The sequence below is a fragment of the Pongo pygmaeus genome, chromosome 3 (genome assembly GCF_028885625.2).
Source record: "Pongo pygmaeus isolate AG05252 chromosome 3, NHGRI_mPonPyg2-v2.0_pri, whole genome shotgun sequence".
Lineage (NCBI taxonomy): Eukaryota > Metazoa > Chordata > Mammalia > Primates > Hominidae > Pongo > Pongo pygmaeus.
This window is the reverse complement of record NC_072376.2, coordinates 111243368-111268616: the sequence shown is the minus strand read 5'-3', so window position 1 is coordinate 111268616 and position 25249 is coordinate 111243368. Positions and strand designations below refer to the sequence as shown.

At 40.5% G+C, this 25249-nt stretch overlaps 1 pseudogene; it reads right to left on the bottom strand.

Moving 5' to 3' along the window:
* Window positions 1–19844: 19844 nt before the first annotated feature.
* Window positions 19845–20329, bottom strand: LOC129034719 (transcription factor BTF3-like; annotated as a pseudogene).
* Between the last annotated feature and the right edge of the window lie 4920 nt (window positions 20330–25249).

Genomic DNA, 25249 nt, shown 5'->3' with positions numbered 1-25249 from the left:
GCACTAGGGGTGTAAAGTTGACAGTAATGAGCGTTCAGGTGATCATTGAGGCCATCAAACTAGGTGAGGTCATTTAAGAAGAGAGCACTGGGTAAGAAGAGATGCCTGAGACCTGGACATTTATGAGAGGGATGAGCCCACCACGGACACTGAGAAGGAGAAACCAAGGAAGCAGGAGAATGCAGTGGGACATAAGCCAAGAAGGGGGCTGTTTCCAGAAGGAAGGAGCAGTCAGTTGCGTAATATGCAACTAAGGTCAGTGAGATGAAGATTGAAAGCAGCTTCTGAATGACTTTAGGGGAGCTGCTGTGTGGGGGGGATAAAGTCGAAGCCAGGTGAGGGTAGGTGGGGTAGTGAGTGGGAGAAAAGGAAGTGGCTGAGAGCCTGTGGACTGCTCTTGAAAGGGCTGGCTATGGAAGGGGAAGAGGCGCAGTGTGCGGGCTGGAGGTCCAGGTTGGGGGGTGGGGTGGTTGTATTTTGTTTGTGTCTAAGATGGGAGAGGTTAGATCATGTTTAAATGTTGATAGAAATGATATAGAGGGCTGGGTGCGGTGGCTCACGCCTGTAATCCCAGCACTTTGGGAGGCCGAGGTGGGTGGATCACCTGAGGTCAGGAGTTCGAGACCAGTCTGGCCAACATACTGAAACCTTGTCTCTACTAAAAATACAAAAAATTAACTGGGCATGGTGGCAGGCACCTGTAATCCCAGCTACTCAGGAGGCTGAGGCAGGAGAATCGCTTGAACCCGGCAGGCAGAGGTTGCAGTGAGCGGAGATTGTGCCATTGCACTCCAGCCTGGGCAACAAGAGTGAAGCGAAACTCTGTCTCAAAAAAAAAGAAAAAAGAAAAAAGAAAAAGAAAAAGAAAAAAAGAGAAAGAAACTATATAGGGGATTGAAGATATGAAAAAGGAGAACCCATTGCTTATGGCTCTGAGAAAACAAAATAGACTTCAGAGTATGGGAAGAAGGAAGCTATTCAATCTTAAAGGATGAAAAGGACAGAGTGTGGGTACCCATTTAGGTCATGTCTTCCAGGTAGCAGGAAGTTGAGAACATTCTTTTCTCACAACTCCTATTTTCTTGATGTGTAGGAGACAGAGTGACCTGCTGAGAGTGAGTGGCAGGGTCAACGGCTAAAGGACCATGGAGAAGGTTTGAAATCATCATTATAATGAATGGAACCATAAGTTAACTAGAAAAGTAGAATATGGATTCTGAAAATATTGAAGGCCTAGTGGAGGATGATAAAAATAACTGCTTAGTGTAACAAGCCATGGTATTATGTGATTTTCTCCAGCAATATTAAGTAAACCTGTTAGGCTGTTATAAAAAGCAGCCCCCAAGTCTTAGTGGCTTAATGCAATACATTTTATTTCTTCCTCAAATCTCAGTCTAATGTGAGTGGATGTGGAGTAGGGCAAGGACGCTCTGCTCCTGACAGCCATTCATGGGCCCACCCAGGCTCTTTCCATCCAGGGGCTCTGCCCTCTTCTGGAGCTGTAGAGTCTCCCCTAGATCCAGCCAGATGATGGAGGAGAAATCATGTAGAGGGTCTTGAGATGTTTTAGGGACCAAGCCTGGAAGTAGCCTAGATCATTTCTGCCCATACACTATTGGCCAGAATTCAGTGACTTTCTGCTCCCCCTCTCTGCCCAGCTCCAACAAGGGCAGCTCAGAAATGGAGCCTATTGGGGTGCCAAAAAAGAGAAGACAAATATTGGTAAGCAATTAGTTGTGTCTACCACGGGTGGGTATTATTATATTGGAGGAACCTGTGGCTCAGAGAGGCTGTAGTTTGCCTAAAGACATACAGCTGGCAAGCAGCTGAGCTGGCATTTGAATCTAGGTCTTTGACTCCAGCACCTGAGCTTTTACCTACTATGAATGTAAGTAGATACGAACATATCAACTTTTGTTAAGCAGAATAAGAGACACAAATAGCATTTTATGGGGTGCTTAAAATTAATCAGAAGGGCTGAGAACTGGCCAGGCATGGTGGTGCATGCCTTTAATCCCAGCATTTTGGGAGGCCAAGGCAGGGGGATGGCCTGAGCTCAGGAGTTTTAGACCAGCCTGGGCAACATGGTAAAACCCTGTCTCTACAAAAATTACAAAAATTAGCTGGGCAAGGTGGTGCGCACCTGTAGTCCCAGCTACTCGGGAGGCTGAGGTGGGAGGATTACTTGAGCCCAGGAGTCCGAGGCTGCAGTGAGCCACACTTCAGCCCGGGCAATAGAGCAAGACCCTATCTCAAACAAAAAGAATGACTGAGAACCAAGATCAGGCATACAGTGCCCCAATGGGTAGTATTAGTGACCTTTAAAAGAGGACCCAGAAAGGGAGGGCTGCCTCACCCCTACCACCATCTGAGGAAACAACCAGAAGCCACCATCTATGAACTGGGAAGTAGGCCCTCATCAGACACTGAATCTGCCTTAATCTTGAACTTCTCAGCTTCCAGAACTCAGAAATAAATTGCTGTTGTTTATTGAGAAGAAAAAAAAGTGCAGCATAGTGCACTGGGTACAGCGAGGACTCCAGAGCTAGGCTGGCCAGGTTTGAATCCCAGTTTAATTGCTCATTAGTTGTGTGTGTTTGGGAAAATTACCTCTTTGAGCCTCAGTTTTTCTTCTCTGTAAAATGTGTTAATAATACTTATCATATAAGTATGCAATTGTTGTATGAGGGTTGTATGAGGATTAAGTGATTTAGCATAGGAATACCTACTGTGATTATTACCAGATGACTTTTGAGATGGGCATATAAGCATGGGTAGGATTCTGTGGCAGGGGAGGTGTAGGCGTGGAGGAAACAATATTTTAAAAGGATAGGAATGGGAAAGTGAGGGGTCCTCAGAAAATAACTGATTTTCCAGTTTGGCCGAGGTAGTGGGATTGCCCGGCTAAGGAACGTCTACTTAATTCCAAAGAGAATATGGAACTTCTGAAGGTTTTGAGCAGGTATATGATACGACTAGGGTTTTATTTTGGGGAACTACAACTGGCAGCCATATAGTGTGAATTATAGTGGGAAAGACTGACTCTATACTCACTGAGTAACCTTCTTGATGGAAATTTTTTCCTAAGTGAGCTCTTATACTGGCAAGCAAATGTGTTGAGCAGCTGATAAAATATTCTAGTTTATTTTGCAGTCATATTTCTCAGCATAAATAATATAATCTCATGGTTTATAAATCAGTCTATCCATCCATCCATCCATCCATCCATCCATCCATCCATCCATCCATCCATCCATCCATTGATTGAGTTGCTTATTACCTTAAAATACACCTCCTTCTACCTGGATGTAAGACTTTTAAACATATGCAAATATAGCAGTTAAATAAATAATAAATGAAAATTAAAAATGATATGGAAGAAATGAAAAGGTAGTTATCTAGGATAAAGATCTAGAATAAAATGATAAATCCAACTGATCATCATTAGCTCTAGCATCCTGAAAGTCCAGGCATAAGGAAAATCTGAATTGTGCAGTTCTTATTGACAAATAAAAGAAAATATATTTTTTAAAGACAACACCAGTTTTTTCTTTCTGGAGTCGAATAGAAAATTAGCATATACTTTCTAGTGATGTTCAGTTTTTTAGACAATGAAAAATCAATCTTCATATAGTCATTTCTTTTTTTCTTTATTTTTTAGAAGTTTTTTTGAGACAGGGTCTCACTCTGTTCCCCAGACTGGATTGTAGAAGCATGATCACGGCTCACTGCAGCCTTGATTTCCTGGGCTCAATTGATCCTCTCATCTCAGCTTCCCAAGTAGCTGGGATTACAGACCCATGCCACCATGCCCTGCTAAATTTTGTATTTTTGTATTTTTCTTTTTCTTTTTTGGTAGAGACAAGTTTTTGCCATGTTCCCCAGGCTGGTCTTGAACTCCTGGGCTCAAGTAATCCTCTTGCCTCGGCCTCCCAAGGTGTTGGGATTATAGGCATGAGCCACCATGCCAAGCCCATATAGTCATTTCTAACGACTAGCTGTCATGAGCAGTCCCTCAGAGCCTGATAATTTCTCTGAATTGGTAGAGGAGATTTTCTGAATCTACAAAACCAAAGGCTTGTAAAGAATAATCATGGATGGCTGGGTGTGGTGGCTCAGGCCTGTAATCCCAGCACTTTGGGAGGCTGAGGCAGGCAGATCATTTGAGGCCAGTAGTTCAAGACCAGCCTGGCCAACATGGTGTAACCCTGTCTCTACTAAAAATACAAAACAATTAGCTGGGCGTAGTGGCACACGCATGTAATCCCAGCTACTTTAGAGGCTGAGGGAGGAGAATTGCTTGAACCCGGGAGGTGGAGGTTGCAGTAGCCGAGATCAGGCCACTGCACTCCAGCCTGGGCGACAGAGTAAGAGTCTGTCACCAAAAAAAAAAAAAAAAAAAAAAAAATAGAATAACCATAAGTGTTTTGTCCTATACACGTAGATCAAAGGCATAGTAGCAATGAGAAGGCTATGTTTTGTTTGTCACAGAGGATGAAGTCCAGGAGGTATTCTTACCACAGAAATAGTCTAGCTAACTTTTTATTAGAAAAGTAGGTGATTTCAACCTACTTTTAAATATGACATATTTTAACATATAGAAAAGCACAGAAAGTAATAATGAACATCCATGTTTCCACTATCAATAATTCATATTCCCATATTTTCATATTTGAATGTGTTTTTTTTTTCAAGAAAAGCTTGAGAGAGAGAGAGTGGAAGCCTCTTTTTCACTTCATCTGATTCCAGCTGTCTCCTTTTTCACTAGATGTCTTTCTTGTTTTACTGCAGAGGTATACATACATAAACAATATATGATATTAATTTGTATGAATTAGAACTTCACATAAATGGTGTCAAACTATAGGAATTATTCTGCAACATTTTCATCCACTATTATGTATTTGGATTTATTCATCAATATCTACATATAGATGTAGTTCATTCACTATTCTATTATGAAAAATATATATATATTTCTGTTCTCCTATTAATATATATATGAGTTGCTTCCAATTATTCATTACTACAAATAATGCTGCACTATTATTATGCATAAGGAGCATCCTTATATGCATCTCCTTGAGCACGTGTGCAATAGATTCTCTTAGGAATATATTCAGAAATGAAATTGCAGAATCTTGAGGTATGAATATTTAAAATTCTATTAGATATTATCTAAGTGCTCTCTGAACTGGTTGAACTAATGTATACTACCACCAGCACAATATTAGAGATCTTGTTTTATTCTAGCTCCTGCTTTAAAGTAAAAGCCTTCTTTTGTTAAAAAAAAAGTTGCCATACTTTTTTTTTAAATAAAAATAATGTGTGAATTGGTAGCTCAATGTTTTGATTTCTAGGACCATTGATGAAGAATTTTGTCTTTTCAAACATTTATTGAGCATCACGTATGCTCTTCTGGGAAATGCATGAACAAATCCTTTACCCATTTTTTACACCTGGTTATTTGATTTTTCCCTTATATGTCTGAGTGCCATATATGGTCTTCTTATCATCTAGTTTTGGATTACATGAGTTTTAAATATGTACTTCTCTCTGAGACTTTAAAAAAATATTGGTGGTGTCTTTGCCCTATAGAAGTTTTAAATGTACCAACCTGAAATCTGATATAAGACTAAACTCACCAAAATGATGCCTATATTCCACTTTTTGTTAGATAAACACAATCCTACTTTTGTTATTTCATTATTTGTTTTAGAATAGGCTAAAGTTGGGGAGAACTCATTAGGGTGAGTGGCAAAAGAAATGAGCCAGGCTTCAGGAATATCTCACACACAGCAGCCTGGGGAAGGGACCTCCTGTAGCTAAAGCAAAGGAGATCTCAAGTTCTTTGTTACCGGCAGGAAAAGAAATTGTCCAAAAATGTACACTCAGGCATAGAAGAAAACCTGACACTGTCTTCAAATTATTTCATGTTCTAGAGAACATTAAAAAAATTTGTTTCTTTGAAGGCATATGGACTAGATAGGGAGGGCATAAATTTCATTTTTTTCCATTAACTTGTATTTCCTTTTTCTCAATAACAGGATGTACCATAGGGCCATCGTGTGTTATGTCCTCTCCCGACAGTGCTCCCGCTCTGTTTAACTTCCCTTGACTAATATCCCTGAATCCACCACTCTAAAAAACTTTCCATCTTTTCCCAATAACAACCAGTTAGATGTTTTGATAGAAAAAAAAATTATTCCAATGATAAAAATTACAAAACTCCCAGGAATAGATTTAGAAAGAAATGTCCAGATGAGCTCTATTGAGGAACATAAAAGATTTTAATTATGGTAGAGAAATGCTGTGGTCCTGGATGAGAACAGTCATTATTGAAAAGATGTCAATTTTCCAAAATTAATAAAATGCCTAAGATAATTGCCAATAAGAATTCTAAAGCATCTTGGCAAAATAATTCAAAATTTATCCAAAGAATAAACTGAATAGTCAGAAAACTTCTAAAAACATGAGTAGGCCCGGTGCAATGGCTCCCACCAATAATCTCAACATTTGGGGTGCCAAAGTGGGAAGATTGCTTGAGCCCAGGAGTTCAATACTGGCCTGAGCAACATAGCAAGACCCCATCTCTACAAAAGTAAATAAATAAATAAATAAAATAAAACCAAGAGTAATAAATTATAACAGCCTTGCTAGATTGTTTTAATGTGCAAAACTGGATCAAAACACAAAGTTCAAAAGCACATACAAGAAATTATTAAATGATGAATATGACTTTAAAAATCAGTTTCAAAGGGATGGACAATATATGTTGTGAATAATTATCTAACCAATGTAAAGTTAGATCACTACTTTACACAGTATGCCAGAATAGATTCCATATAAATTAAGGGATTAATTTTAAAAATGAAATCTAAAGGCCGGGCACGGTGGTTCACGCCTGTAATCCCACCACTTTGGGAGGCCGAGGCGGGCGGATGACGAGGTCAGGAGATTGAGATCATCCTGGCCAACATGGTGAAACCCCCTCTCTACTAAAAATACAAAAACAAAATTAGCTGGGCGTGGTGGTGGGCGCCTGTAGTCCCAGCTACTTGGGAGGCTGAGGCAGGAGAATGGCATGAACCCAGGAGATGCAGCATGCAGTGAGCTGAGATCGCACCACTGCACTCCAGCCTGGGTGACAGAGCAAGACTCCGTCTCAAGAAAAAAAAAAAGAAATCTAAAATTATCAAAAGAATTTGGATTTTGATATTTATATATCCTTAAGAGGGCAGATGGCCTTCCTAAGAAAAACCAGAGAATATAATAGAAAAAAGTTAATAGAAATAATTACAAAGGTTCTCATTGGTCATGATGATGATGATGGTGGTGGTGATGAGAAATACAGTTAAAAGAAAAATTACAATATTATCTTTATCTTTAATATGCAGATAAGTCTTATGTCTAAAAGGACACACACTGAACAGCTGAAAAAATGTTCATGCAGAGAGAGGAAGGAAAAACATTCACTTCTTACTTTGCACATTTTTTAAAAAAGAAGAAAATGTAGTAAAATTATTGGCAATTTTTACCCTTTTCCTCCTGTATTTTCCAGGTTTTAATTTTTTGAATAATAAACATGTGCTACTTTGTTTATCAGGCAAAAACTGCATGCTTTTAAAAGTACCTTTAAGGCCTTACAGTAAGCTAAAGGCTTACGTAACTGTAAGAAAGAATCACTCTTAAAAATTAATTTTAAAAAGACAATCATCCCAAATGAAAAATAAGCAAAGGACATGACTATGAAAAAGCAGTTCATAAAAGAAGTAAAAATGGCCTATGGGCATAACAAAATATATTTCACGAGTAATCAAAGCAATACAAATTAAAATAATCATGAGATATCACAGTGGTCTGTGAAACTGGCAAAGACTGAAGAGAAAGAGAAATAATATTCAGAGCTGGTAGAGGTTTGAGGAAACCGCTAAGTAGCGCTAGTGGGAATACAAATTGCTACAATAAGGCAGTTTGACAAATATATTAAATCTCAAAATGTGCTATCTTTTGACTCCAAAATTTTGTCTTTAACAATTTTTCCTAAAAAAAAAATATCAAACAAGAACACAGACTATCAAAATGTTATTTGTAATAGTGAAAACTGGAAAATGACTAAATGTTCATCAATAAGGGAGAGGTTAGCCTGGGTAAGGTGGCTTACACCTGTAATCTCAGCACTTTGGGAGGTCAAGGTGGGAAGATCACTTGAGGTCAGGAGTTCGAGTCCAGCCTGTGCAAGAAAGTGAAACCCCATCTCTGCAAAAATAAATAAATAAATTAGCCAAGCATGCTGGTGTGGGCCTGTAGTCCCAGCTACTAGGGAAGCTGAGGCAGGAGGACCACTTGAGCCTGGGAGTTTGAGGCTGTAGCAAACTGTGATTGCACCACTGCACTCTAGCCTGGGTGATAGAGCAAGACTCTGTCTCTGAAATATAAAAATAAAGTAAAATAAAAAATAGGGGAGAGTTTAAGTAAACAGTGATACCACTATAGAAATAGACTACTGTACAGCCCTTAAATAATTATTTAGAATTATATTTATGCAACTGGAAATATGTCCACAGAAGAGCGGGAAATACTGGTTATAAAACAGAATTTATAACAATCACATTTTAAAAGTATGTGTGTGCACGTGTCTGTGTGTATGTGTGTGTGTGTGTGTGTGTGTGTGTGTGTGTATACAAAAGCAGAGAAAAAACTCTGGAAAGAAATGTCCTCCTCCTGCCCCACTCAATTTTTAAGGGAGCTTTTCTGGATGGTATACAGGTGATCTTGGAGTGGGTTTTCTTTATAATTCCTTTATTTGATCAAAAAGTTTTTAGTAAGCATACATTAGTTTATACTCAGAAAAAAAATAGTGCTAAAAAAACCCCCAACATCTCATAAGCACATCACACCCTCTAGGGCATCCCAGATTCTACCCTGTTTGCTGTACATGTATTTAACTGTGAAGCATTATGGATTCTATTCAGACAGACCTGTGATAGAATCCAAGCCCCAACTCATGAGATGGATGACTTTGGTTAAGGCTTAATTTCTCTAATGTTGAATTTACTTCTCTGTGGTTTAGGGATATGAAAACTATTTCAGAAGGTTATTAGAGGAGGCAATAGGTGCTGAAAACATATGGGCTGCCCCTAACTTCTGTGAGGCCCAGGGGAGTATATAAATGATAGTCCTCATCTCATACGTTAAATGGAATATACTATTACTCTTCAAAGGTATACCTTCATATATTAAGTAATCTTCATAGTGACAAAACTGAAAATTTTGGGTAAAGCTCTGTTTTTTATGTACTTGAAAGGTGGCAAAATATCAACAGATACTGAATTAAATTATTATTGCACACGTGTAGATGTTCTGATGATGAGTTGGTCATGTTCATATGACCAGAAAAATAAAAATACATGCAATTAGTAAGTAATTAGACATTTATTGTCTAAAATTTAGTTTTCATGTCTTCGTGCTTATTTCTGCAGGTGGTTACTACCTCATTTTGTTGCTATAATGAAGAATTTTACCTGATTTATGTTCTATTGAGAGTAAATATCTGAAGGATTAAAATGTAATTTTATTCAAAGTATACATAATTTGCATGTACTTTTAATTTTAAAAGTACATAAGTGGAAATATTAAAATTTTGAATTGCTTTTATTTGTATCTTAAAAAGTTATTTTTCTTCTAAGATTTTTAAAGTATATATTAAATTAAAAGGCAAATACAAATTATAACAAATGACTAACAATTTTTAAAAAATAATTTCAACTTTTATTTTAGATTTGGGGTACATGTGCAGGTTTGTTATGTGGGTATATTGTGTGATGCAGAGGTTTGAGGTAGTTCCATCACCCAGGAAGTGAGCATGGTACCCAATAGTTTTTCAACCCTTGGTCTCCTCCTTCCCTCCCACTTCTAGTAGTTACCACTGTCTATTGCTGCCATCTTTATGTCCATGAGTACCCAGTGTTTATTTCTCATTTATAAGTGAGAACATGTAATATTTGGTTTTCTGTTCCTGAGTTAATTTGCTTAGGATAATAGCCTCCAGCTGCATCAGTATTGCTGCAAAGGACATGATTTTGTTCTTCTTTATGGCTGAGTAGTATTTCATGGTATAGACATACCACATTTTCTTTATCCAATCCACCATTGATAGGCACCTGAGTTGATTCCACGTCTTTGCCATTGTTTGCAGTACGATGACGAACATACAACTGTATGTGTATTTTTGGTAGAATGATTTACTTTCTTTTGGATAATGGGATTACTGGGTTGAATGGTAGTTCTAAGTTCTTTCAGAAATCTCCAAACTGCTTTCCACAGTGGCTGAACTAATTCACATTCCTACCAACAGTGTTCAAGTGTTTTTCTCCAAAGCCTCACCAGCATCTGGTGTTTTTTGGCTTTTTAATAATAGCCATTCTGACTGGTGTGAGATGGTATCTCATTGTGGTTTTGATTTGCATTTCTCTGATCATTAGTGATGCTGAGCACTTTTTTATATGTTTGTTGGCTGCTTGTATGTCTTCTTTTGAGAAGTATCTGTTCATAAAATGACTAACATTTTTAAAAATCAAATTTATTTAAATATGGCTAGATTTTGAATTTTTTAATACATGTAATCAAATCATATTAAATACTTTTATTAAAAATGACATCATTGCCAGGCGTGGTGGCTCACGCCTGTAATCCCAGCACTTTGGGAGGCCGAGGTGGGCAGATCACCTGAGGTCAGGAGTTTGAGACCAGCCTGGACAACATGGTGAAACCCTATCTCTACTAAAAATACAAAAATTAGCTGGGCATGGTGATGGGCACCTGTAATCCCAGCTACTCTGGAGGCTGCGGCAGGAGAATCGCCTGAACCCAGGAGGTGGAGGTTGCAGTGAGCTGAGATCACACCACTGCACTCCACCCTGAGTGACAGAGCAAGACTCCATCTCAAAAAAAAAAAAAAAAAAAGGACATAATTTGCAGTTCTAGTGCTTAATGTCTATCAAGCTGCCAATATAGAGAATTGGTATCGTACTTTGAGCAGAGGTTCTAAAAACTTTTGGTTTCATAATTCCTTTAAACTACAAATTGAGAACTCCAAATAGCCTTTGTTTACATGGAATACTTTATCGATATTTATATCTTAGAATTAATACTGGGAAGTTCTTAAAACACAAGAATACATTAATATAGACACCATTAGCTATCAGAGCAATAATGGCATAACGTGTCTTACAGCCTCTAGAAAACTCCACTGTACACCTATGAAACCATGAGAAAAAAAAGGCAAATAGTGTCCTAAGAAAGAACAGTTCGCTCTCACAGACCCTAAAAGGCTCTGGGGACTTGAGGAGTCCCTAGAACCGCCAACCTAGAACCACATGCTACACATTTAACAACAATATAAATTGTTTAATACTACAACATGACCTTTGTCCTCATGTGCCACTGTTGCAAATACTGTGCTCATCTGTGAATACTTTCGCATCCACCAAATGGAATCTGAAAAGAAGCAAGAAAATGGGCACTCACCACTACTACTAAATGATACTTCATTATGCAAGAATCTACTGCATTAGAGCTACCTAACAGATGGCTCTGACAAGTTAATTTTCTTTTCTCTTACTTAAGTACTTCCTCTACTTTCCCTAGGGACCCTGAGTGGTATTAGTTCCCAGAGCTGTGCCAGCTCTCATCATCATATTCCAAATGCTACTTTCTGGGTCTTCTCAGCCCCAGCCAGTAACTTTCCAGTATCTTCTAATTGGAAATTCAGTTATATTCCCCCTTCCTCAGTGTCTTCTCCCTCCCCCTCTTTCTGGTGCCTATCCTAAACTCCTGGAGGCTTATGGAAAATCCCAGTGAAGCCATCAGAGGAGGAAAATGGGTCCACTCTGGTCTCCTATCACAGCCTCCACCCCATCCCATGTCATCTGGGCCAGCCTTGTTCTTGGTATGCACAGCCCATGGTGCTTGCTCCTACAGATGGTGAGAGCCCATCTTTATATGAGTGTCCATTCTGCTCCCACTTAGCACCACGGAGATGAGGATGCCTCCAAGACTGCAGCCACAACTTTCTCCCATCACTGACACAAGTCTCATAACCCAGGTCTCCTGCTGCTTGGACCTTCACTTTGACCCAGGCAATCCTGGAGCAGAACTTCTCCTCTCTCTCTCAGTTACCTGCAAAATCTTCTGGGGCACTTGGAAGACACTGGAAACATGGGGGCAGCTATTGGCCCTCCGGTGTTTAGATCTTCCATGCCATTTTCCTGTTGGTCTTCCCCAAACAGAGATCAAATGTCCAGATGAAGAACAGGACATGAGTTCTCTCTGCCTTGGATCTCTTCATGTTTCATGGGGCATCTGGTCACTCTTCCCCCAGGATGTATTCCAGGGTATAGAAGCACAGTACAGGAACTTCATGCTATACTTCATAATTTTCCTTGACTGCAAACTCTTTTCCCTCTCTCTGGCTCAAAGCTCTTTATTGGTCATGATGGCAGAGCAGATGAGGTACCTGCTCTGTATATTCGCATACCCCCTGTAATCTCTCCAGTTTTATGCCAGAGCCCTTAGTGTTTTCCCTAAAAAGCTAAGGTTGTTTTTCTCTTTCCATCTCTATTCTTTCTATCCAGTCTCCATTGGAGCAAATGTAAGCACCATGTCTCTGGGCCTGACGAGAGTAGTCAAGGGGATGAACATTGGCTACGACATTACTATCTGCTGCCTACACTTTACTCACTAGATTTTGTGCTCTTTTCGTCTTTTTTTTTTTTTTTTTTTTGGTAAACATAATACGTTTTCAGCTGATTATTGCTTATTCATGAACATAGATCCTTTGTGGTTTGCAATACAGTCATTAAGATCGTTGTACTCTTCAGCTCCCTTGCAGTCACAGGAATGAATTTCATGCTGAAATAGGACCATGAGCCCAAGTGCTGGCTGAGGCCCACTGGGCTGGATCTTCTGGCTTGCCACTTAAAAAGGCTTGCTATGGCAAGGGTTTTAAGCTACCCGTCTGGTCTCCCCACAGTCCTTCCCTGCTTCCTTGTCCTAGTCACTTTACAATTGCTCCCTCCCGAGCTTGGCTACTTTCCCTAAGGCTTTTTCAAAGGGCCTCTTATGTGCACATCCTCCTATCTTTTCACACTGAGGATTACTTCAAAGGCTCAACAGCCATGGGAACGGAAGAATGACAATAAAATAAATCCCAACTGCAGAAAGGTTTGCTTTGGCAACTGCTTGATTGTTCTGTAGGTGGGGAGGTGCCTGCTCCGACCTCTGCAGCTCAGTGGTCCTCACAGCTCATTACAGATGTTTTCCTTTGGTCTGGTTTCTTACTGTCCCTTCTGAGGCTCTGAGCCCCTACTTCTAGCAGGCTTATGTAAATTTCCCCAGGCCTCAGCTGCTCCTTCTTCCATTGATCCCTTTATCTGTTGCCAAGACTGATTCTCCTAATCTTTCTCTGAGCCTCCGTGTCTCCACTCAGGAGGGGAAAGTCTCAAACACTCTGAAGGTGGGGCACTCTGCTATTTTGTGCTGCAATTTATTTCAAGGTCACTGGGCAGGGTTAGAGTGAGTGACTGAAAGACTGGCCTATCAGAGAACCGGACTATCAGAGAGCCTGCCCATCCAGAGTGCTCAGAAAACACTTGCGGGCCTCAATCTACATCCTGAAACCCTACCTCCAGTATTGTTGCTTTGTGCAGGGGTTGCCAATTAAAAATAAAAAATAAAACATTGTGTGAACCAAACCAATCACTGGCTGAATTCACCTGACTGATCCCGTTTAGGACCCTGGCAGACTTGCCTGAACTGGGAATTCTTGACCCTTTTTAAATAATGAGGGCCTTCTCTTGTGGTGTTTGCTTTTGAAAAAGCCTGAGCCGTAAAGTCCAGGAATCTGGCCCCACAGCTGCCAGGATAAATGTCTACTTAGACATCCACGGGGATGTCTGTCCTTCAGTTGAACGTGGAGGTCTGGCTAAGTGAAATATTAAATCCTTCTCTTGATGAAATGGGGCCCAGAAAGCCTCCTTCTTTCCTTGCAGACCAGGCAGGTCCCTACTGACTGGATGGCTCTTTTGCTGCTACTACTATCAAGTGAATCCAGTGGATAGGGAGGTGAAAAGGCAGGACACCCATTGATCTTTTCGGTTCTTTCCAGAGGTTCCATATCCTAAAAGGATCCCTTGGCTTGCCTCTCATGGCTGCTGCCTTTCCCTTCCCCACTGACTCACCCACACCATGAAATGTCAGTGCAGCTGGACAAACACAGAGTGCCCAAGTTAAAGCAATAAAGACCTTTCCTGGGGCCTCAAGCATGTTGATGATGAGAGATTGTTTCCTAAAAGAAAACAGTCCCACAGAGCCTATGCCACCTGCTATCAGACACTTCCTGCCTGTGTGATATAATTTGAGAGTTGGGCTGGGCATGGTGACTCATGCCTATAATCCCAACACTTTGGGAGGCTGAGGCAGGAGGATCATTTCAGCCCAGGAGACCAGCCTAGGTAACAAAGCAAGACCCTGTCTCTACCAAAAAAAAAAAAAAAAAAAAAAAATAGCCAGGCACAGTGGCAGGCAGCAGGAGGTTGAGGAGGAAGGATTGCGGGAGCCCAGGAGTTTGAGGTAGCTGAGAGCCATAATGGTGCCACTGCACTCCAGCCTGGGTGACAGAACAATACCCTGTCTTGAAAAAGAAACAAAATTTAAAAATTGAAAGCAATCTTTTATGATGCATTCTCTAAATGGCTCTGAATTGTTTAGGAGGTAAATTATTTTAGTTTTGTGTTTTGTTTGCACTAAGCTAACTAAAAAAGTACTAGGACAATAAGTGACCCATGTGAAATTCTGTCCATGCAATATTAGATCAAGACATGGACTAATATGGCAATTTCCAGGAGTCCTGATCGTGTGTGTGCATGCGTGCATGCAAGTGCACTAAGAACTCATTGGAAATATAATGACAGGTGAAAATTACACTCACCAAATTCCTCTCAGGGAAAGTACTGCATGTGGTTCAAAGAAATAAAGCTCTTATACAGCCACTTGGATGGAGAATTAGAACCTCTAAGAGGCACCCTTGAATAAAAATAGTTGGTCAACTAACTACGGTCTAAGGAAGATGAGTGCAATTAACACTAAGCTTTTGTTTCCCTTAGTGAGGTGCGGCCAAGGCAGGATTGCTGGGTCAACAGAGGAGATGCTGAGTCCTGGCATCCATGTCCTCCTGCTCCACCCATCTGCCCAAACATTTTATCATCTCCCGCAAACATTAAGCTGAAAATCCTAGAATATTTTTAAAATATTAATTTGAAACAGTGTCAAAATGTCAGCTTGCCAAGGAGCTCGCACCTGTTGGCTGAGACCCTGGACCTCAGGAGTCTGACCTCTTGGAGATTTGACTGGTTCGTATCATGGAGGCAGCACTGCTCATCTGGAGAGTTTTTAAAACTAGGTGATTTGAGTGTGTCCTGGTTCCAGAGCGCCCTCTTGGGGAGTGGATAGTAGATTGGGAGATCTCAGAGAATATATGCTTTAGGGATAAAAGAGGAAACAGGACATATGTGCAGTTACTCAGTCAATTTTTACAGGACATTGCATCTAATGATACTAAACACCCTAGTTCTATTACCCCTGGTGTAAAAGTAGGTAGCTGGGCAGACATGAGCAGGGTAGGACAGGTCCCCCACAAGGAATATCAGGTGACCATCAGGTGACGCTCAAGTGGTTGTTAACTTTCACTCTAAAATAATAATTGGACACAGCTGGCACCAGAGAACGGCAGTCTCCCATTAGATAGAAAACACCTGAAGTGGGTGATCAGCGGCTTCCTGATAAGATTTCAGGAGCTGAGTAAGTGGACTCAAGCACGTGCCCTAAAAGGCAAAATGGTGGTATTTAACTGGTATATGAACTCCTTCTAAGAACATTCGGCTGGTGTATTAGTCTGTTGTCATGCTGCTATGAAGAAATACCCAAGACTGGGTAATTTATAAACAAAAGGGATTTAATTGACTCACAGTTCCACACGGCTGGGGAGGCCTCAGGAAACTTACAATCATGCCAGAAGGGGAAGCAAACACATCCTTCTTCACAGGGTAGCCGGAGAGAGAAGTGCTGGCAGGGGAAAGCCAGACGCTTATAAAACCATCGGATCTCATGAGAAGTCACTATCATGAGAATAGCATGGGGTAACCACCCCCATGATTCAATTACCTCCCACTGGGTCCCTCCCATGACACATGGGGATTATGAGAACTACAATTCAAGATAAGATTTGGGTGGGGACACAGCCAAACCATATGAACTGGGAAGGGAAAAACACCTCAAATGAACATGCACAAAACTTCGGTAAGCACACTGCACATGTAGCCCCTCCTAAGTCCTGGCAGGCCACCACATGCAGACAGCCTGTCCCAAGGTAAAAATCAAGGGAGAGAGACACAAACCCTGGAACCATGCCAATGTATAAACCCCCAAGTGAAGGGCTGAAAGCACACTTGGATCTTTCAAGTTGCCTGCTTGACCCTCTTCCAAGTATACTTTACTTCCTCTGGTTCCTGCTCTAAAACTTGCTTTGGTCTCTCACTCCACCTTATGCCTCTCCAGTGAATTCTTTCCTCTGAGGAGGCAAGAATCGAGTTGCTGCAAACCCATACGGATTCACTGCTGCTAATACTGGCACCATCTCATTCTCACCAAGACCCACCTGAGGTGAGTTGACTCCACATAAATAGTCTCTGGGCCCCACACCTGGAGCTCCCACCAGTAGGAGTTAGGAAGGCAGGCAGCTGTACTATAGGTAAATGGACGAGGTGGAAGAGAAAGGGCCTGCAGAATGAAACTTTTCAGAGATTCTGGAGAGGCATCTGGGCCATGGGTAAAGACATCCGCAGACAGGCTGAATATGATGGACCTCCTCTGTACCCAGAAGCTATGGTCTGAACATTTGTGTTCTCTCACCCACAATCTATTATTGAAACCTAATCACCAAAGCAATAGTATGAAGAGGTGAGGGCTTTAGGAGGTGATTAGGTCATGAGGGCAGAGCCACATGAATAGGATTAGTGCTCTTATAAGAGAGTCTAGAGGGAACTTATTCGGCCCCTTCTGCCACGTGAAGACACAGCTGGAATGCATCATCTATAAGGAAGGGGCCCTCACAGGACACCGAATCTGCTGGAGCCTTGGTCTCAGAATTCCCAGCCTTCAGAACTGTGAGCAATAAGTTTCTACTGTTTATAAATGACTAGTCTAAGGTATTTTTATTAGAGGATCCCTAAAGGAAGAAGATAGAGCTGTTTGGTTGAAGTCTCTTGACCTAGAACATAGCCATAAAAGAGCCACAAAAACCTCTTTAGGTCAAATTCGTGTATTCTGCCCCACATGGTTTGCCATTCCAAGCACCTAGCTCTACCCTGTAAGTCATTATTTATGTGCCCATCTTCTCTATTAGCATGGGTTCTCATTTTGTTTGCCCTGTCCTTCCAGGAAAGGATAAGCTTCTTCCTTAAGTCTCGGGCTCAGAGTAGAGCTCTATGCACAGAGAGGGCTCAGGGAATGCTAGAAGCCTATGTTTACAACAAACATGGTCTTGCAACTTCTTCTTCTCTACAGCTTATCCGAGGTCCCTTCCACAGTGGAAGACCCTTTCGGGCTTTACTCGAAGTTTTCACTAAAATGAAAAGCAAATGTGGTTTATTACAGTTGGTCTTTGTTTAGGCAAAATGAAGTATATTTTACCATAATTAAAATGGAACATTTGGAGTCAACCTTAGACACTTTTAAAATAAGGGACTGTGCATGTCCATGTGCATGTGTGTGTGCTTGGTCCTCACTTAATGTCTCCAGTTGCTCATATGTTCTTGAACTCCAAATAAATATAAGGGAAATTATTCGACTTGGTCTGCATATGGAGTTGGGATTGTTCAATCTGGAGACATGAAGTCTAAGGGGCAATAGCCTGAGGAAAGTCATTGTTAAATAATAACTTTAAAAAGAAAAAACAGGCTGGGCACGGTGGCTCACACCTGTAATCCCAGCACTTTGGGAGGCCAAGGCGGGCAGATCATTTCAGGTCAGTTTGGTCAACATGGCAAAGCCCCATCTCTACTAAAACTACAAAAAAAATTAGTCAGGCATAGTGGCACATACCTGTAATCCCAGCTACTAGGGAGGCTGAGGCACAAGAATCGCTTGAACCTGGGAGGCGGAGGTTGTGGTGAGCCAATATCATGCCACTGCACTCCAGTCTGGGCAACAGAGACAGACTCTGTCTTAAAAAAAAAAAAAAAAAGAAAAAAAAAAGAAAAAGAAAAACAGCTTAGATTGTTGCACGAGAGATTTTTATATTAACGAAAATCATTTAATGTTGGAATAGGTTACATCAAGAAGACAAAGAATTTTCTCTAAGGGTCACTAAAATAAATTTTGTAAGTTACTAGATAGTTTGGCACTGGTCCTAACTGAAGGACGGTGGGACATCTTTCCCCACACTTTTAGCTGAAGAAAATAATCCTGATAATGGTTCCTCCAGCTTTAATTTAGTTTTTGATCTTCTATGCATTTATAACCAAGGGCAAACTGGTTCTACTAGACAAATCCTGCTTAATAATATATTTTCATGAGAAAAGATAGTGTGGACTAGTACAGAAAAAGAATTTTAGGCTGGGCGAGGTGGCTCACACATGTAATCCCAGCACTTGGGAGGCTGAGGCAGGCAGATCACCTGAGGTCGGGAGTTTGAGACCAGCCTGGGCAACATGGGGAAAGCTCCTCTCTACTAAAAATGCAAAGGAATTAGTAGAGTGTGGTGGCACAGGTCTGTAGTCCCAGCTACTCGGGAGGCTGAGGCACAAGAATCGCTGGAACCCGGGAAGTGGAGGTTGCAGTGAGCAGAGATCGCGCCACTGCACTCTAGCCCGGATGACAGAGCAAGACTCCATCCAAAAAAAAGTAATAAAAAAAAAAATTAAATGCATGTGTAATTTATGTATTATTATATTGAGATCAAATTTTAAAAAAATTTTGGAAAAGAATATACCTCAGCATCCTTTAAATACCAGAAAATAATAATCTACAATAATCTTTTAGGGTTTTTTTTTGTTTTTTTTTTTTGAGACGGAGTCTCACTCTGTCACCAGGCTAGAGTGCAGTGGCGAAATCTCGGCTCACTGCAACCTCTGCCTCCTGGATTCAAGCGATTCTCCAGCCTCAGCCTCCCGAGCAGCTGGGACTACAGGTGCATGCCACCACACCAGGCTAATTTTTTGTATTTTTAGTAGAGATGGGGTTTCACCGTGTTAGCCAGGATGTTCTGGATCTCCCGATCTCATGATCCGCCCACCTTGGCCTCTTAAAGTGCTAGGATTACAGGCATGAACCACTGTGCCTGGCCACATCTTTTATCCATTTATTTCTAGTTCATAGTTTATAAAGTTACAACTGCTATTGATTAAACATACACACACACACAAATACAAGATAAATGAAACACTAGGGAAAATCTTTGCAACATGTGAAAAATACCTATTAAAATATATAAATGGTCTTTCAAATTTATTTTTACTTTTTTATTTTTTACTAGGCAAAGAACTTTATTAACCTTTGTTCCAAACTTTATTTCCCAGCTTCTGCAGCTTAATTAGCTAAAAAGAATGATTACATATAAGGGAAAACTGAAAAGCGCTACAGTGTCCAAGGGGCTTGGGCTTAGAAGTATTAGAGATCTAGATTTTATCAGATCCATGAAGAAAAATTTCTTTAAAAGCTGTCATAATAGAAAATAGCAGCTCCCAGTAACTTCTTCAAGTTTTATCTTCTTCAGAAGTCGACCCAATTCAGCTTGCCTCATTCTTGGAAGCCTCATCAAAATTCTCCACAATTCTGGAACTCCATCATCATCATCCTCTCCAGTAGCAAGTGGTGCTTTTCCATCCACAGGTTGTTTGGGCAGAACTTCAGCCAGTCTCCTTAAACTAGTCAGACTGTCTGCACCAAGCTGGCTGAAGACACTGGGTAGCATTTCTGTCACCTGCTTTGCCTCAGCATGACCTGTTATGGTGAAAGTGTTCACTGCCCAGCAATGCCTGAAATTTAGGGTTGTTAAAGTGGATCACTGTTCCTTGGTTTGTAAACATATTCACCTTTTCAATACCAGAGATATTGTTTACCTGTAACTTCTTTAAGGAGAATTGAAGCTTTTTATCATTAGCTGTGGCTGTTCTATGGACCACCTTCTTTCTGTGAGCAGTTCCTTTCCCACCAATGTGCACTTGTGCCTGCAGTTTGGCGAGTTCTCCTGATTCATGATCGTTTTTTTCATCTTGTTGGAGCAGATAAGGGGCTGCTAGGGGGACTAGGGTTGGTGCTCAGGGTATCTCGGGTGGACCAGCTGAGATTAGGCACACACATTTGGGGATGCAAGATGGCAGCTAGAGGGAAGATCTTTCAAACTTATAAGAAAAGAAGGAACTTACCGATCAGAAAATGGACAAAAGGCATAAATGGACAGTTCTCAGAAAAAGAATGTCAAAGGATGAATAAAAATATGAAAAAAGGCTCAGCCTCACTATTTATAAAAATTTGTTCCTTTACAAAGGTATAATTGACAAATACAAATTATATATGATGTGACATTTTGATATATGTATACATTGTGAAATGATTAAGTCAAGCTAATTAACATATCTATCACCTCTTATACCTTTTTTTGTGGTGAGAACATTTAAGATCTACTCTCAGCAATTTTCAAGTGTGTAATACATTATTATTATCATCATCATGCTATACAATAGATCTCCAAAACTTATTCATCCTGTCTAACCAAAACTATGTACCCTTTGGCCAACATCCTTCTCACTCTTCTACCTGACCTCTAGCCCTTGGAAACTATTGTTCTACTCTCTGTTTTATAAGTTTGCTTTTTTGAATGAGATCATGTTCTTTGTGGGAACATGGATTGAGCTGGAGGCCATTAGCCTTAGCAAACTAACACAGGCACAGAAAACCAAATGCAGCGTGTTCTCCTTTCTAAGTAGGAGCTAAATGATGAGAACTCATAAACACAAAAAAGGAAACAACAGACACTGGGGCCTACTTAAGGGTGGAGGGTGGGAGGAGGGAGAGGAGCAGAAAAAATGACTATTGCATACTAGGCTTAGTAATTGGATGACGAAATAATCTGTACAACAAACTCCCATCACACGAGTTTACCTATATAACAAGCCTGCACATGTGCCCCCAAACCTAAGATAAAAAAAAAAAAAAAAGCACACTGCAATTCAAGACTCACTTCTCAAAAGAAAAAAAAAAAAGCCATGTTCTAAGGGAAGCTCAGACTTTCAGACTCTGTTCCTGGTTGTAACCAAATTATCTTTTTCTGTAAACAAACACCTTCTCCAGGGGAAGCTATAGATAGATCACATCATCACCGGTATGTCTCCAACTTTAATGATCAGTTTCCACTCCTTAAAAAGTTTGCTTTTTTTAGATTCCACATAAGAGTGAGATTATGCAATATTTGTCTTTCTGGCTTATTTCCCTTGTCACCTATTTATCACCATCAGATTTCCTTCTTTTTTTAAGGGTGAATCATATTCCATTGTATATATACCATATTTTCTTCAGTCATCTGTTGATGGACACTTAGGTTGTTTCCACCTCTTGGCTATTGTGAGTAGTGCTGCAATAAACATGGGAGTGCAGAGATCTCTTTGATATACTGATTTCATTTCATTTGGGTGTATATACCCAGGAGCGAAATTGCTGGATCACATGGTAGTTCTATTTTTAGTTTTTTTTAATTATACTTTAAGTTCTGGAATACATGTGCAGAACGTGCAGGTTTGTTACATAGGTATACACGTGCCATGGTGGTTTGCTGCACCCATTAATCCATCATCTACATTAGGTATTTCTCCTAATGCTATCCCTCCCCTAGGCCCCCACCCCCCGACAGGCCCCAGTGTGTGATGTTCCCCTCCTTGTGTCCATGTGTTCTCATTGTTCAACTCCTACTTATGAGTGAGAACATGTGTGTGGTTTTCTGTTCCTGTGTTAGTTTGCTGAGAATGATGGTTTCCAGCTTCATCCATGTCCCTGCAAAGGACATGAACTCATCCTTTTTTATGGCTGCATAGTATTCCATGGTATATATGTGCCACGTTTTATCTATTTTTAATTTTTAAAGAACACTTTATACTGTTTTTCTATAATGGCTGTACTAATTTGCATTTCTACCAGCAGTATACAAGAGTTTCCTTTTCTCCACATCCTTTTCAACACTTGTTAACAGCCATTCTAACAGATACGAGGCAATATCTTATTGTACTTTGCTATTGCATTTCTCTTGTTATTCATAATGTTGAGCATTTTTAAAAATACCTGCTGGCCATTTGTATGTCTTCTTTCAAGAAATGTCTATTGTCTTGGTCTATTCTCTGTTGCTACAACAATACCACAGACTGGGTAAATTATAAACAATAGAAGTTTGCTTGGCTTATGGTTCTGCAGGCTGACAAATCTAAGAGCATGGTGCTGGCATTTGATGAGGGCTTTGTGCTTCAATATCCATGGTGAAACAGCAGAAGATAGAAGCGAGCACACAAGACTGAGAAAGCAAGAGGGGCCAGGCTCACTTTTATAACAACCTGTTCTCTTGATAACTGACTTGTACCCCCGTGACTACATTAATTCATTCATGAGGCTCTGCCATTATACCCATTCACCTTTATTGGGCCCCATCTCTCTCTCAACATTGTTGCATTGGGGATTAAGTCTTCAACATGTGAATTTTGGGGAACACATTCAAAACATAGTATTTATTCAGGTCCTTTGACCATTTTTTTAATGGAGTTGTTTTCTTGCTCTTGAATTGTTTGAGTTCCTTATATATTTTTTATATTAACCCCTTATCAGATGTATTGTTTGCAAATATTTTCTTCAATTCTGTAAGATTTTTTTTTACTCTGTTGATAATTTCCTTAGCTGTGCAGAAGGTTTTTTTTTTCTTCATTTGATACAATCCCATTTGTCCATTTTTGCTTGTGTTTTCTGTGCTTTTGGAGCCATATCTAAAAAATCTTTGCCCAGACCAATGTCAAGAAGCTTTGTCTCCATATTGGTTTCTAGTAGTCTTACAGTTTCAGGTCTTACGTTTAAGTCTTTAATCTGTTTTCAGTTGATTTTTGTATATGGTGTGAGATAAGGGTTCAGTTTTATTCTACTGCATGTGGATACCTAGTTTTCACAACACCACTTACTGAAGAGACAGTCCTTTCCCTATTGTGTGTTCTTACTATCTTCGCCAAAGGTCAATTGACTGTAAATGCATGGATTTATTTCTGGGCTCTCCATTCTATTCCATTGATCTATGGGTCTGTTTTTATGCCAGTAGCATGCTGTTTTGATTACTATCTCTTTGTACTGTATTTTGAAGCCAGGGAGTGAGATGTTTTCAGCTTTATTCTTTTTCTCCAGATTGCTTTGGCTACTTGGGATTTTTTTGTGGTTCCCTAAGAATTTTAGGATTGTTTCTTCTATTTCTGTGAAAAATGTCTTTGGAAACATGGAATCAACCCAAATGCCCATCAGCGATAGACTGACTAAAGAAAATGTGGTACATATACACCACTGAATACTATGCAGCCATAAAAAGGAATGAGATCGTGTCCTTTGCAGGAACATGGATGGAGCTGGAAGCCATTCTCTTCAGCAAACTAACACAGGACAGAAAACCAAACCAAACACCGCATGTTCTCACTTATAAGTGGGAGCTGAACAATAAGAACATGTGTCACATGTAGGGGAACAAAACACACTGGAGCCTGTCAGGGGGCGGGGTGGGGGAGTGGAGCATTAGGAAAAATAGCTAATGCATGCTTGGCTTAATACCTCGGTGATGGGTTGATACGTGCAGCAAACCACCATGGCACACATTTACTTATGTAACAAACCTGCACATCCTGCACATGTACCCCATAACTTAAAAATAAAAATTTAATTAAAAAATCTTTGGAATTTTGATAGGGATTACAATGAATCTGTAGATTGTTTTGGGTGGTATGGTCAGTTTAACAATATTCTTCCAATTTGTAAACACAGGATACAATTTCATTTATTTGCATCTTGAATTTCTTTAATCACTATTTTATAGTTTTCAGTGTACAACTCTTTTACTTTCTTGATAACACTTTTTCCTAAGTATTATTTTTGATGCTATTGTAAATGGGATTGTTTTCTTATAGTTTGTTGTTACTATACAGAAATGTCACTGATTTTTATATGTTGATTTTTGTATCCTGCAACTTTACTGACTTTATTAGTTCTGACTGTGTGTGTGTGTGTGTGTGTGTGTGTGTGTCTGTGTGTGTGTCTGTGTGTGAAGTCTTTAGTGTTTTCTTTTCTTTCTTTCCCTCTTTCTTGCTCTCTCTTTCTCTCTCTTTTTCTTTCTTTCCTTCTTTTATTTTATTTCCTCTTTCTTTCTGTCTGTGTGTCTGTCTCATTCTGTCACCCACCCGAGCTGGAGTGCTGTAGAGTGATCATGGCTCACTGTAGTCTCTATCTCCTGGGCTTAAGCAATCCTCCCACCTCAGCCTCCTGAGTAGTGGGGACTACAGGCATGTGCTTCCAAGTCTGGCTAATTTTATTTATTTTTAAATTAAGACGGGTCTCACTGTGTTGCCCAGACTGGTCGTGAACTCTTGGGCTAAACTGATCCTTGTTCCTCAGCCTCCCAAAGTGCTGGGATCACAGGCATGAACCACCATGCCTGGCCAGGTTTTCTATACAAAAGACCATGTCGTCTGCAACCAGAGACAATTTTACTTTTTCCTTTCCAATCTGGATGCATTTTATTTCTTTTTCTTGCCCAATTTCTCTGGCTAAGACTTCCGGTACTATATCGAATAGAAGCGGAGAAAGTGGGTCTCCCTGTCTTGTTCCTGATTTCAGAGGAAAAGCTTTCAGATTTTTATCATTGACTGTGATGTTAGCTGTAGGCTTGTCATACATGGCCTTTATCCTGTGGCGGTACACTGGGTCTGCTGGAGCCTGGGGTGGTGGGGACTGGTCTCAAGCCTGGGTCCACAGGGGCTGACCAGTGTCAGGGTCTGCAGGGGTGATCCTGGCCCTGGGTCTGTGGTAGTGGGCCTTGAGCTGCAGGGGCTGGCCTAGCAGCTGGGGCTGTGGGACCCAGTCTGGCACCAGGCTTCCCTGAGTTGGGCCTGGTGCTGGGATCTGGGAC